At 39.6% G+C, this 13,823-nt stretch overlaps 1 protein-coding gene across 35 annotated transcripts in view; it reads right to left on the bottom strand.

Moving 5' to 3' along the window:
* Positions 1–13,823, bottom strand: part of ZNF536 (zinc finger protein 536) — a 340,334-nt gene that overhangs the window by 290,922 nt on the left and 35,589 nt on the right. For 2 of the 35 annotated variants that reach the window (XM_086847035.1, XM_086847057.1), the window contains exon 2: positions 12,111–12,232. The exons of the other annotated variants lie outside the window; for them this stretch is intronic. The gene's annotated coding sequence lies outside the window, so the exon portion shown is untranslated. The remainder of the gene's footprint in view (positions 1–12,110; positions 12,233–13,823) is intronic. 35 annotated transcript variants of the gene reach the window in all.

A 13,823-nucleotide genomic window follows, 5' to 3' on the forward strand; every position in this document is an offset into this window, starting at 1 on the left:
AGGTTTCCATCACCTCCGTGCCTATACCATGACACATGCATCTTAATATATTACATAATAAAAAAGCCATGATGTTCTCAACCAATCAAATTATGCTACTGTCTCTTTAATAAACAAATCCATGTGCACATTAACAGTGTTGAAAATTCAATTTAAACTCTTTGTCTGTTGCTGCTTACTCTAAAGATGGTCTTTCTTAAACAACAGAGCACCAAGGAGTCGTTAGGGCTCTCTCTTCATTACTTCAAAAAACCAATCATTAGACACCAGAGTATATACGTAATTAGAAAATCACTTCCTTTGCAATCCAAGCTAAGTAGTTTACATACTGTAATTACAGGGACAAAATCAATTTTTAATCATTTCACTGATTGGGCTCATCAGCTCTGTGGGAACATTGTAACCTGCTTGTTGTGCAAAAGCAACATCTGGGCTAAAACAATTACCCTTTGTTTGCTACAATATTCCTTAAATCTTTTTGCTTGCATAAAAAAAATGAAAACACGAAGACAAGATATTTCGATGTCTTTTTGTCCTTGATCAACATATATCCTAAAGTACTACTTGCAATGAGAGTTTAATGTTCCTCAGAATTTACAGTTAAACAGTACACTTCCAAGGAATGTATTTTTTCAGGGAGATAAAAGTATCTGATTGTTTTAAAGAACCATTCAGCTGGCTAATTGTTCCATAGCTAACACATGGTATTCAAACAACCCACACATTACAAAAGCTCATCTGGATAATAATGGGCAACTATTATTGCAATGGTTTACACTTTTCTAATACAAATGAATGGATTTTATCAAAATTTGAAAAAAAATCTAAGAAGCTGGGTATGTGTGAAAAATAGATGGTATGAATTGGCAAGGCAAGGCTAAGCATTTTGTTCTCTTAATAGGAAATGACCTCATTTACACTGGAGTAATAATTAGTACTGCTTCACTGACAGTTAAGAAAAAAAAGTTTCACAGTATAATAAGGCAGCATCTCCTTTGTTAAGATCTACATTGATTATTAACCCTTGCCAAGAAAACACACATTTAACTCTGTGCTATATGTGCATGTGGTTTGGGGCTTATTTCGGGCAAAAAGTAAGAGGAGGGAGGGGAAAAGAAAAAAACGAGAGAGCACTTGCTAGAACTGAGGCAGGATCCCAACCTGCACCCACCAAAGCCAGCAGCTGCTGCATGGCTGGTATCAGAGCACACAGGATGGGATGTCAGGGCTTGTTAGTACTAATGTCTGAAATATTTAATAATAACTGTTAGAGAATGCATTTGGTTTTGCCTGGACTGGGAAGCCTGTGTGTGTCAGGCTTGTTCTGTGCTTGAGATCTGGTGATTCTGAGCGCCAGATCCTGCGGTGGTCCCACATGGACCCCACAACAGAGGAACAATCAATCCATCACCTCCACTGTCACCACTTCTCCTCCCTACCAGAGTTCCCAGCCCTGGGGACATGCAGGAGGCAGGGCAAGGTCAGTCTGTGCCCCTGTCTGTGTCCCTCCCACACACAGCTCCAGACCTGGGGCACTCAGGCCCATCAGCTCTTCCCCTGGCCAGGTCTGGGGGAAGCTGCTGTGCCAGCAAATGGAGTGGGTGGGAGTCCTGCAGCTATCCAGAGATCAGGAGTACTACAGACAATGGCAGCCCCAGCTCCTCACACGTCCCTGTCAAAGGAACCCTGTTTCTGAATAATTTACACAACATTTAGGTGAAAATATTTTGTATTTTATTCAGTAGATGCATTTTTTTTTATAATGAGGCCCTCATTAAAACCAATATGTGTGTCATATTGTCAGGCAAATATATGTTAAAATGTCACTTTGAATATGAAATAATACATTTTTAGGGGCTTGACTCATTAAAGAAAAATATAAGCAAAAGAAAATTTCTCTGGGTAATCCTTTAAGAGCTGGGCAGGAAATATTTTCCTGTCCTGCAAAAAGTTTGAGGTCCTTTTCCTTCCCCCACTCTGTATTTCACAGAAATCACAATCCTGTGAGGGCTTCCATGAAAATCAAAGTTGAATAAACCAGCAGGACACCCCCCTGTCTCTCCCCTTTCCCTCTGCTCCCAGCGGGCAGGGAGGAGCTGGAGCTGGGCTGGCAGGTGTCACACCTCACCCCACGCACAGCCTGCAGCTCAGCCACTGTCCTTGGAGCTGCTCCTCCTCACCAACATCATCCACTGGCCAGGAGAAAATACCTCTATGCAAAGCCACGCCAAAAAGGCAGATGAGGGCTTCAGCCATGCCCTGAACAGCCCCTCGGAGAGCACAGGTCCTGCCCCCCTACTGCATTTCAGGAAATTCAATCCAAATCCATCCATTCCTGAATAAAAGCAGTCAAAACTGACATATTCCAATTCAACCCTTTTGCCAGAGATCTGCCACTCAAGACCAACCATAATCCAAATTTACATGTGTTTAAGCAGACAAAACTCCTCTGAAGTGATCTGCATCTACATGCTTAGGCTGAAGACGCCGACCAAAGGTGTCAGAGAAAGTAGTAAAAAGCTACAAGAAAAATGTAATTAAAAAAGCAAAAATATGCCCCTTGCAGATCTGCAATAATCATTGGCATATCAACACTGACAAAGGCCACAATCACTTTCTTCTGCTGCCCAGATGTTGCAAAGGAATACAACAGCTGTGTTTGGGCAGCAGTGCCAGAGAAGGGCACTGCAGGTCCATCTCACCTGTCCTTCATCCCTCCCCTTCATCCCTCCCCTTCATCCTTCCCCAGCCTGCAGGACAAGCCCTTTCCCTCAAGCCTGAGAGGGGCTACTGAGAGCAGCTCCCCATCAAAACCAGCTGCCCCAAAAGCCTTCAAAAGACAGATTACTCCATTCCTGATAAAAGCACTATTTCAAGAGGACTGGCTCCTGAAAGCCACTTACAGACAGCAAAGCAGAACCTTTTTGCTAGCACATACAAAAAGATTCAGGGCAGGACAGGCCTCAAAACATTCAGTGGGTCAGTTCCTCAGCCACTTAACAAAAAACCCTCAAAATGAGCAGCCTTAGATTCTTCCAGAGTCTTCCTAAGATCTGCAGGACTATTTGACTTCAGTTCACCTCTGCACTTCTATGGCTTTTATGTGCAGTTAATAACAAAAGTTAAAGGGATTGCAGGCCTAAGCCCACTACCTTTTAACTGCTGAAAAGATATAAACTATTTTTTTCATTTATGCTCACTTAGGGATAGGTGTCACCCGCAGGACTTTGGTATGGAACAGTAAGGGGAAAAATCAAAATCTCCAATTCTGGAGCATCTCAGAAGCACCTCTTTTGGGAAGAGGTATGTGCCAAAAGACAAAAGGCAGTTTTATTTCATATCTAGCTCCATGGGAGTGCCCCAAGTGCTACTGTAAACAAAATTTGTAGCAATTATAAAAAAAACCCCAAACAAACAAAAAATCCCGTACAATAACACAGTCAGGTGTCAAGGGAGTGTTGGAGTGTGGAAGAGTTGTGAAGGTGTTGGAGCCTAATTGTCACCAGGAACAGCAACTATCCACTCATACACAACTCAATTCTACTTCTAGAAAACAATCATCAATTCACAGTTTTAAAGACAAGAAAATATAAAAAACTTATGAAATGATAGCTTAGGAAAAAGCATTTTTCATTCCTAACTATCTAGTTAGAGCATCAAATTACAAAACACCATCTGAGGCAGTTTTCACCACATCACATAAGAGGACATTTCATGAGTGTTACTGCTCTCATCACAGTCTAGTAGAGAAAGAGAGAGGGAGTTTGTTTATAGATTCTTTCTTGTTTGTTTTACATTTTCCATGTAGGAAAAAAAAAAATCCAATAACCCACAAAAAGATGTAGGTCAAATGTTCTCATCTCAAATCTTCCTTGATAAGTAGCGATTTAAGAAGTCTATATAAAAATGTGTTATTCCCTTTCAGCTCATAGGAAAAAATGTTTCAGAAATAGCACATAAAAAAATATTCAATGTCACTAAAACTGGAATAGAAAATGTTTTATAGATTAACAAACATTGTAATGAATTTGCACAACCTTAACTGACTGTATACATAGCATAATGAAATGGTCTACATCCTTTCAAAGAAAAATTAGGTATTCCAGCACATAGCTTTAGAAAAGCATTGTTCAGAAAAACCTGCATTTTTTCCCAGCTACCATGTAATTTGTGAGATGCATTTTTAAATGATCTGCAACTGCAGCAGGCTTCATCAGTCAGATGATACAGATAGATAATTCACCAAACTGTCACATGATCTTCCATCAGTCTAAAAGATGTGAATATATTGCCACAAGCTTTGGGAATAATGGGTGCACCTGTTTACAGTGTCACCTCTGTTTGCTAATTGTCTCCTTGAGCTACATTTTACTTCTAATGCATTTATTTTTGACAGGCAGTGTCTATTTAGAAATCACATTACTTCAAGTGCAATTGTTCTTTTGTCTATCAAGTAAATGAAGTGTTGTTATACAGATTTCAGGTTCTGATTAGTGAAGTATCAGCACACCACAAAGGTCAATCAGTTATTTACCTGAAGTAATAGAAGTATGACAGGCCTCCTAGTTATCCTCTAGATCATGGTATAGCTCATGTTAGTATCAATAATTTATGTTTGAAGCACCTATATACACCTTAGCTCGCACGTATGTACTACATAAATGTATTAAATGTTCTAAAATAGAGGATAGCACATTCCCTGAAGAACATAAGGACAGAAGCACTCAAGTGGAAAATATCAATGTCAATGCAAACCCAACTCTTCTTCCCCAGTACTTCAAGTTAAGCCAAGATAATGGTGATAACCAAGGTGTTGGTCTCACAAATATTTTGCAATTGCTTATGCACATAAGCTATCACACCAAGAAAACTAATGCTTTAAAACCACAATTTTTTCTTTGTGCTTCCTGCTTTTTATATAACAGTGAAGCAAAATTTAGTTAAGGTTACTTGCATTAGCTTCAACTAATAAGATGCCATAAGAAATTAAGATTAGCCACTTGAGGTCTAAGAAAGACCACAGGGGATTTTTATTCACACCCATACCCTCATGTCTGCAATGCTATCCACATTCAGTTAAATAACACGTCTCAATAAGTACAAAACCATGTCTTTATATACATATATATATAGTAACATATTCAAGTAGAACTATAGTATCAAACAGGAAATTTTGAAAACCTAAATCAGCACATTGATCACAGCCACTTCACTGCATATATATTGATCCTACACATACACACACAAAAAAAGACATTTTAACTGTTTATTACCAAGGTGGAAAATAGTATTACTGTAGTGAAAGCAGTGGCTTGTCAAAGCCTCATTATTTCTCCTGCCCCTCTGTCCAAGTTCACATCCCACACTCAGCTCTACCATGCAGAGACAAAAAGAAGCAGGAGAGCAAAATAATTTTCTAAAACAAAGGCAAAGTCCAAAGCTGACAACTGCCCAACCTCTCGAAGGTCTGGGCACAGCAATCTCAGGGGCTTACCAGGGATTCCCAGCTACCATTGCTGTTTCACCAGTTTGCCAAAAGAAACGCAGACAAAAAGCCACGCATGCCTTAAGTCACATTCTAAATTGGCTCCCAGGAGCATTTCTACCTTGTTCACTAAAGCACAGGGTATGTTTTCACAGTGTTTAGCATATGCTACGTAACCCGAGCAGGACTTGTATTGTTCCAGTAGTTGTTTTTCTAAAGCATGTTCCCATCAGGACCATAATTACATGCAAAATCTTAGAGTTACAGTCGTCCGTAAAGTCACTTTAAATTTTCTCTAACACTTTCTAGAAAGATTAAGGCACATCTTTAAACAGAATATGGAAGAAATCACAAATCTTGAGCACAGACACAAACCAATGATAAAAGTTCAAATTACTCCAGGTAACTTTATGTATTCCATGACTCAAAATGCTATAGGGAAATGTCCCCTGATGTATTTTGAAGAGCAGTGCATTTTTCAGGTATTTCTGCAAGTGTAAGCACAATTTAGACAGAGTTAATCATTCATGAGTATCTTACAGACCTGTATTTATGACTAAAGCTCCTGGAAACTTGAGTCTGAAGTTCTCAAACCACACATCTCCTGCAGCTTCTAAGGTTAAAAATCACAAGTGCCATACACTTAGCAGCAGCAGGATTGAGCCTGACACCTGTAAAAAAGGCAATGGACATGGAATTGCCATTTCCTTGCTAGCCCAACATCTCTTTGGGAACATGTGTCTCCTACCATAGCCTGATGTTGCAGAAAAGAGATCATTTACGTGGAAAGTGTACAAATTTATTGAATAATTTTACACCTACCCCAAGAATTATCGTTTTCTTTTACACAACAGCAAGCAATCTTTAGGATATCATTTTGCATACAGAGAAGAGGATACTCTAGCAATAAAGCTGCTTGCCTGAGACTGAATCCTGCCAAGCACTTCCTTTGCACACAAACTGTCTTCTTGAAATCAATGAGATTTCTTGAATGAGCTCTTCACACCAGTAAAAGGATCAGGTCCTTAAACAGCAGAAAGTACAGACATGTTCACATGAAGCATCAGACAGGAAGAGGTCTCAGCAGTGGACTGAAGTACAGTCACCCACCACATGTGGTTAATGAGCAGTGACAGGTCAAACTCGGGTGAAATGTAAAGAAGGGAACTATCCTGCCTGGAACAAAACCTGTTACAGAGGTCTAAGCTCTGCTTCGTGTGTAGTATCAGGAAGGAGTAACGCAATTAACCATCATCCAATGAATTTCCAAGGCTTACCAGCATAATGATCACCAAAATAGCGCAACAAACACCCTAGAGACACAGAAAAACACAACCATCTACATCCCAATACCCACAGCTAAACCACAGGACACTGTCCAGCCCTGGAGACCAGAGGAGAGATTCAGCACAATGTCATGAAAAGGCATCCCAGATGTGAAATCATCCTGGGATTTTATGTACAAGTGCCAGGGAGCTTTCCAAAAACACCGAGGCACTGTTTTCCTGATTACCCTGGGTTCCTCTCACTTGTAACAGAGTTCACCTGCATGCCTCCCAGACAGCAGCAACACTGGCATGAGGCACCTCACCCATCAGACCCTTTCTCCTCCCTTCTTCCCCCTGCATAAACCTCACTGCTGAGGACCCAGCCAGCCTTTGACCCCATTTTACCTCTCCATAATTGACAATGGAAACATTTAATTCTGTTTCAGTCACCGTGTTTCTCTTCTATTTACTATATATTTTAATACTGGAAGGAAGAGGGGGTGAGGACACAGCTCTTTCCAAGCAGAACTAATCCTCCTTTGAGGACAGGCGAGCCCCACACAGCCCTCAAATCCAAACTGCAAGGGGCTCTGCTTAGCTGGGGAGGCTGCCCATCTCAGCAGGCTGTAAAACAAGGATAAACAGCAAATTATAACTTAGTGGTAACTTCCGTTCTCCCCCTGCAGCCCGGGATGTGCGAGACCGGCCACTGAGCGCGTGGGTAAGCGCAGGGAGCGCATATGCGCCAGCAGAGTTTATAGTGAAGGAGGGGAGCACGTGGGTGGCAGCAATTTAAAAAGCAGCTGTGTGTATGTTTTTCCCAGTTAGACTGTGAAATCACAAATGGTGGAATCAGCACTGTAAGCTTAAAACCACGTTAACCGACTTGGCTGCGTTTTATTGTTAACTTTGCGTCTACATTTTTTCCTTATTTTTATAAAGAACACAGAAGGACTCCTCATCCCAACCACCTCCTTCTATTAATATGAGGAAAAAATGTCACTAAATATTTCTAATGTAGCAATATAAGGGTGAAGAATTAGTAAGTATTATAAAACAGGACATCTGTGGTCAGAGCCTTTGGAACATTCATACTGTTACATATACTTTCTCTAAGTAATCAGGAATGTATTGGTATTTTTAAATTATGTATCTCTAATAACACAAAAGTACTTAAGAACAGAAATAGACAGTAATGGAAAATGCAGTCAACTGTTGACAACATATAGAATTTCAGAAAATAATTTACAGAGAACAGCACAGCAGATGAGTCAAAATTTTCTCAAAAATATTTCTTGCCTCCGATAGTCCAATGTAATTCATTTTCTATCTCTGTTCATTAATCATTGTTAAAATTAGTGATCCATTTCTTCCACTCTGCCATCTGCACTCAGCTTCGTAACAAACATGACACCTTCCTGCATAATAAAACCTGACAACTACGAGGATGCATTTCCAAATAGCTTTCTGCATATTTGCACCTCTATAACTGATTCCGTTGTCAGACAAAAGTGGATTATTTAACCAGAGTTCTTCTTTATCAATTCAGTACACAGACGTGTGCTTGTGAGGGAGTGCGTGCATGTGTGTGTATAAAATGATCAAGTAAAAAACACTTAATTTGAATTAAAAACAAGATATACCAGTTATCTTTGAATTCTCATGGTAGGCAAAATTGATCACATATATGTATGTTAGTTTTAATCTTCCACTATGAAGCTTAAGGTTGTAACATTTGGATTGGCTTCATCTTGTAAAGTTTGCATACACTAGAATTATCCTGACACTCCAATTTCCTCCAAAAGAAAAAAAAAAAAAATCATATCCAGCTCGGTTTTGTTTCTCAGCCTTTGATCACTGACAATTTCAAATAAATATTTTTAAGATAAGATGAAATATCCAAGCAATGAGAAGATATAAAAAAGTGCACAGATAAATAATTAAAATTCAGGATGTCATTTCCATCCTGTTCAGGCTAGCCTCTAATCTCCTTGTGACAGACAGGGGACCAGAGAACACGGTTTGGTTCTTGGTCTCTTTCCATTCCATCAACAGACTTGGAAAGCCATGGCAGCAGGGCATCTGAGTGGTCCCTCAGTAAACGCTAATTACCCTTAGATCCCACTGATTAAGAGAAGCTGCAGTCCTCAGCACACTGAAAATCAGGCTAATGGTGGGAGCATTAGGCCATCCACATGCAAGTGAACATGAACCTGTCCACCAGCTGTGAGGAATCTGGTGCCCTGTTCACAGCTCAGTGTCGTGGGCAGCCACCACAGCCTCCGTCCTCTCCTTGTGTGGAGGGGGCACTGAGGAACACAAAAGTGCACACCACAGTCCTCTGGAGGCTAAAGCAGTCACCAAAACCTTTAAAATATTTTCAGTCAGACCCAGAACATATACTAATCTTTAACTGGCATTGGAAAAGATTCATCTTTTCTAACAGATAATATGACTGTTCCATAGCAGCCTCAAGCAGCTGTGCCTACAACAAGGTCTGCAGACAGAGTGACAAATACAGCATTCAGGATGGGAACTACTCCTCCTTCACCTGTTTCCTCAGTGCTAGGTTTTGAGTTGTGGCCACCACAGTCACCCACAGCCACATGTTTACCTGCAGGCCAGGTGAGCCCAAGGCCCCGAGCATCCCCCAGGCACAGCACAGCTGCACACACACCTGATGAATGCACCTCCCACAACACACCCAGGGCTTGGGAAGGACACCAAGGGCTGGCAGCACCCACTGAGGGGTTGTGCTGTGTTCAAGAGCCCATGCTCATTGCCAGGTCCACCAGCTGACCTACTCACTAAGCTTGGACAAGCCATCCCTCCTCCCAATGTCCCCATTTCCCCACTGCTGATGGAGACACAGACACTTGTCTCCATTGCAAGCCACTGACAAGAAAAGCTAAATGGCTTTCAACAACATCACTTATAGAAGTCCTATAAGCAAACTGTTTCCACTTTCTCTCAGTGCCCCAGATCTCAACTCTGCACTACCACCAGTATTATTCCTCTCTCTGATAAATTTGTGATACAGGCTGCCAGTGGAGAAATGATCTTCCACTGCTAACGTAATGAAAAACATATATGACATAGACTTTTTACATCATACATTTATATGAAATAAAAACATTTATTGCAATTCTTCTTTTTGCAAAATATAAGGCTGAACTTGAGTATGAGCCCAAAAGGTCAAATCCAAATTGAAGCAACATCTTCAACATCAATATTATGAGAAGCAGCAGAACACTTGAAGAACAAAGGACCCAGTTCTGCCTTCAGATGTGTGCCTCTGCTTACACATGCACAACAGGCCCAAAGGAGACCAAACTTTCTGCAAAAATTTTTTAAGAACGCTAAAGAATTATTATCTTGAAGGAAGCTTACAAAAATAAATAAATTGATCTATTTTTTGATACAACACTATCTAATATAACAGCAAATGTATGAAATTTTTTGGAAGAAAATCTGCATATGACATGAAAATATCTGTTCAAAATTTAAACCAGATGTGATATAAAACAGCTAAAATCTAAATTTTGGGGAAAATCAAGAGGCAGAAATGATGTAGCAACTGACTTCTACTGGATACTGCAAGGGTAAGAGTTTTTAAAAGCATTTTAAAGTGCCTCTTTTTAAAGAGTTTAGAGTGGAACATCTTTAGTTACACAGAAACATTTCAATAATACCAGTGGATATTATCTTCCTAAAATATATTTTATTTTGTGATCTGGGACTTGTTGGGGTTTTTTGTTTGTTTTGTTTACCTTTTTTTTTCTTTTTTTGTTTTTTTTTCTCCATCTGGAAATTGTCTAGCCTGTTTATGAATTTTCTGTATGGTCTTGAATAGCACTCAGCATTGGAGAACAACTACTAACTATTCCTTTTATTCTTCCCTTAAAAGAAAAAAAATCAAACAGGCATTGTCTCTATAGCTGCCTCTTTTGCCTTTTAGTTTCCTTTTTTCTTCACATGTCTGCATACTGACACATTCAATTTCAGGTTATCAGCACATCTGAATTACAGAATACTGATGGGGATAGAGGGCAGGCCTCTCTGGACTGATTAGCATCATTTAAGAAAGCATTCACTTGCTTGCTTCATTGGCTGCAGGGATTCCATGATGGGTGGCCTTTTAGCATTAGAAGTCAATATGGAGCAATCTCATTTGAATTAAATATGGACAAAAGAAAAGATTTGATTGTGGTTATTCATAGCTAACCTTTTAATTTCACAAAGCTCTGAAATTTGGGAGTTTGTAAGCCCTAAAACTTAAATATACTTAGTTTTTCATTTCTTTTCAACTCCCTTCTCTTCTCCTCCTCCAGTTTTTATGTACTTTTTAATTTGTGCAAAACTTAAACCAGAAGCTTATTTCAAAAGAAATGTCTGAATGAATATTCAGGAAAACCTTTTAACCTAGTTAAACCTACACTGACTATAAAAGGAGGAATGCCTGATTCTAATCCATAAATGTATGTAAATCCACACTGAAAAACATATTTGTCCCTATCAGACTCATACTTGTTCCTGAATGGACCATAAATGCAGCCAAGTATTTCATTAACACAAATAATTATGTATGGCCAGTCATTATGACCTTTGTTAACAAGAGCCTAAGTCCACAGAAAGGTTGCAGTGATTTAAAGTACAGCAACAAAATCTGATTGCAGGGAAACAAATATCTAGTCTTTCATTAAAGTAAAATTATTATATGAACCAATACATAGAATAGGAATAACAAGTTCTGCCCAACCAGTAAAACCACAGAAACGTGTAACATCAAGCTACAGAAATAGTTGGGAGAAAATAAGTTAAAGCTTGAGTTTTACAAGAGATCAAAAGAAGTTAAGTGCAAAATTTGGCTTCCAAGTAGATGAAAGCACAAAAAGTGTAGCCAACCTCTCTGAATATCTGATCCCTCTGCACTTGAAGACAGTGGGAGTTTTGCCATTAACTTCAATGGAAGCAAAATCAGACATTGAGAAATGAAGTGGAAATGGCTTTTGCTGAGCTGGGCTGTCTGCCATGATATGGGATAAGCTCAGCCTATGAGGAACAGAGGATAAATATCACACTACTTGTAGCACATGACTTGTCCCTCTGCTGCCTATCCCAACCAGGCTTAAATCTGAAATACATAGTTAACTCCAGTCCAGACAATTCCATAGATGTCCTGATACAGGAGAAAAGTACCAAAAGTCCCTCAGTGGGTGTCTCATGGAAAAAGATTCCAGCAAATCATTCCTGTGTTGCAGACACCACTGAATCTGGAATCAAGGCCTGTTTAAAGCATTTCCATGGATCAGGTTAAAGATTAAACTAACCCTTTAAAAGGAAGCACAAAACACTACCTGCATTTCGACCTGCTAAGTGTTTTATGGAAGTTAAGCTTGGAACCATCCAAAGCACTCACAGAACTGCTCCTGGATTCCTCAATATTTTACTTCATTCCTGCTCTTCTAATACAGAGCACCTAGAGGAAAGAGAATGGAGGTAGGGAATACATTTCCTGAGGAAACATATGGATTCAACTTTTTCAAATTGTATGATCTCACTGTAGCATTGCATAGTTTTAAAATTCAGCTTTTCTAAGTTTCCCTTCTGTACCAAATTTAACAAAAAAATTTTGATTTTGGGCTTTTTCAAACCAACATCCCAAACCTCTGCTCTCTCCCACGCAGCATTATATCAACAGCATCCTTAGCATGCATTTTGTCCATTTTCAAATGGAATAAGTCTAAATAAAGAAACAAAAGCGCTTGGGAGCACTTTCACTGCAGCATAAGCATTCTGCAAAGGCCCTTCACAAATGTTTCCAATATGCTTTATACTGCAACCCAACGTGCAACTTCTAAACTACACCACCACAAGTAAGAAATTAGAAATGTTGAGGGCTATTGAACACTGAATTTTCACAGTGCATCTGCACAAAGTTATTTAGCACAGATGTTTCTGTAATTGTGATCCACTGGAAAAACTTAAAGTGTTCAATGGCCCTCACACTTCCACCTGCAGAGCAGTACTGGTCTAGTACAACTATGCTGAGCTGTAACGTGAAAAAAGCAGTAGCAGAGGCTGGATCTGACTTTGTAAGGATTTTCACAAATAGTGTTATTCTGCTTTGTTTGTGAAGGGGTGCCACGATTTTGGGTTTTTTCTTTTCGTTTACAAAAAGACCCACATATTAAAAAGGGGTGAAATAGATTTTACATGCCTGGCTTTGAACCTGGGAATCTCCCACAGTGCAACTAATTGCATTGCCAACAAGACACAGGAGTACACCCACAAGCAGCATAAAATGTAACTGTGAGGGGTGTGATGGTAAGTCTTTATAAATAATACATTCATCCCAAGGTGCACTTGTGTCTGTGTTGTTAATGTAGGTATTTTTTCATTAGTAGCTGTAAAGATATCTGGGCAGGTGAACATCAATATGCCTCCAAAGACAATAAAAATTGGAAAACAAGAGTACAGGACTTGTTTGTTAAGCAGAATGGTTAGAGAGACTCGGTTTGTACAAGAGCAAAAGGAAGTGAGGCTCATTACAGCGACCCTATCTCTCCTGTGCATCCACATGGCCTCAGAAATTTCCAGGAGAGCATCACCCTATTTTAACTGTCCACCAAAGAGTGTGTCTGAGAGACTGCAGAGACAGGCAATATCTTCCTGCCCACAGGAATGACTGAGAAGAGCAGGCAGCACGAACCTGATTAAAGAGCATTGAGTAAGGACCAGGAACTTCAGCTAACCTCTCTTGTATATCACCATAAAAGCATTATACAGATTTTTTTGGCTGAGAAAACAAGAGGAAATTGATTAGAGAAAAAGATTATAGGCCCTATAAGGCTAAGACAATTTTGATATTAAAAAAAAAAAAAATCTAAGAAGGCTATCAGCACACATTGGGCTGCAGAAGTCCATAAAAATGCAGTGATAAGTTGCTGGTTTTCAAAACACAAATCCATAATGTGGACTCATATTTTGAGCCATAAAAAGTGAGGATAATGGCTAAGTTAGCATTTGAAAATTGGCTGCAGCAACCGCTAAATACATTTTTCAGAGCA

This window comes from Cyanistes caeruleus, chromosome 12 (genome assembly GCF_971803275.1).
Source record: "Cyanistes caeruleus chromosome 12, bCyaCae1.hap1.1, whole genome shotgun sequence".
Classification (NCBI taxonomy): domain Eukaryota; kingdom Metazoa; phylum Chordata; class Aves; order Passeriformes; family Paridae; genus Cyanistes; species Cyanistes caeruleus.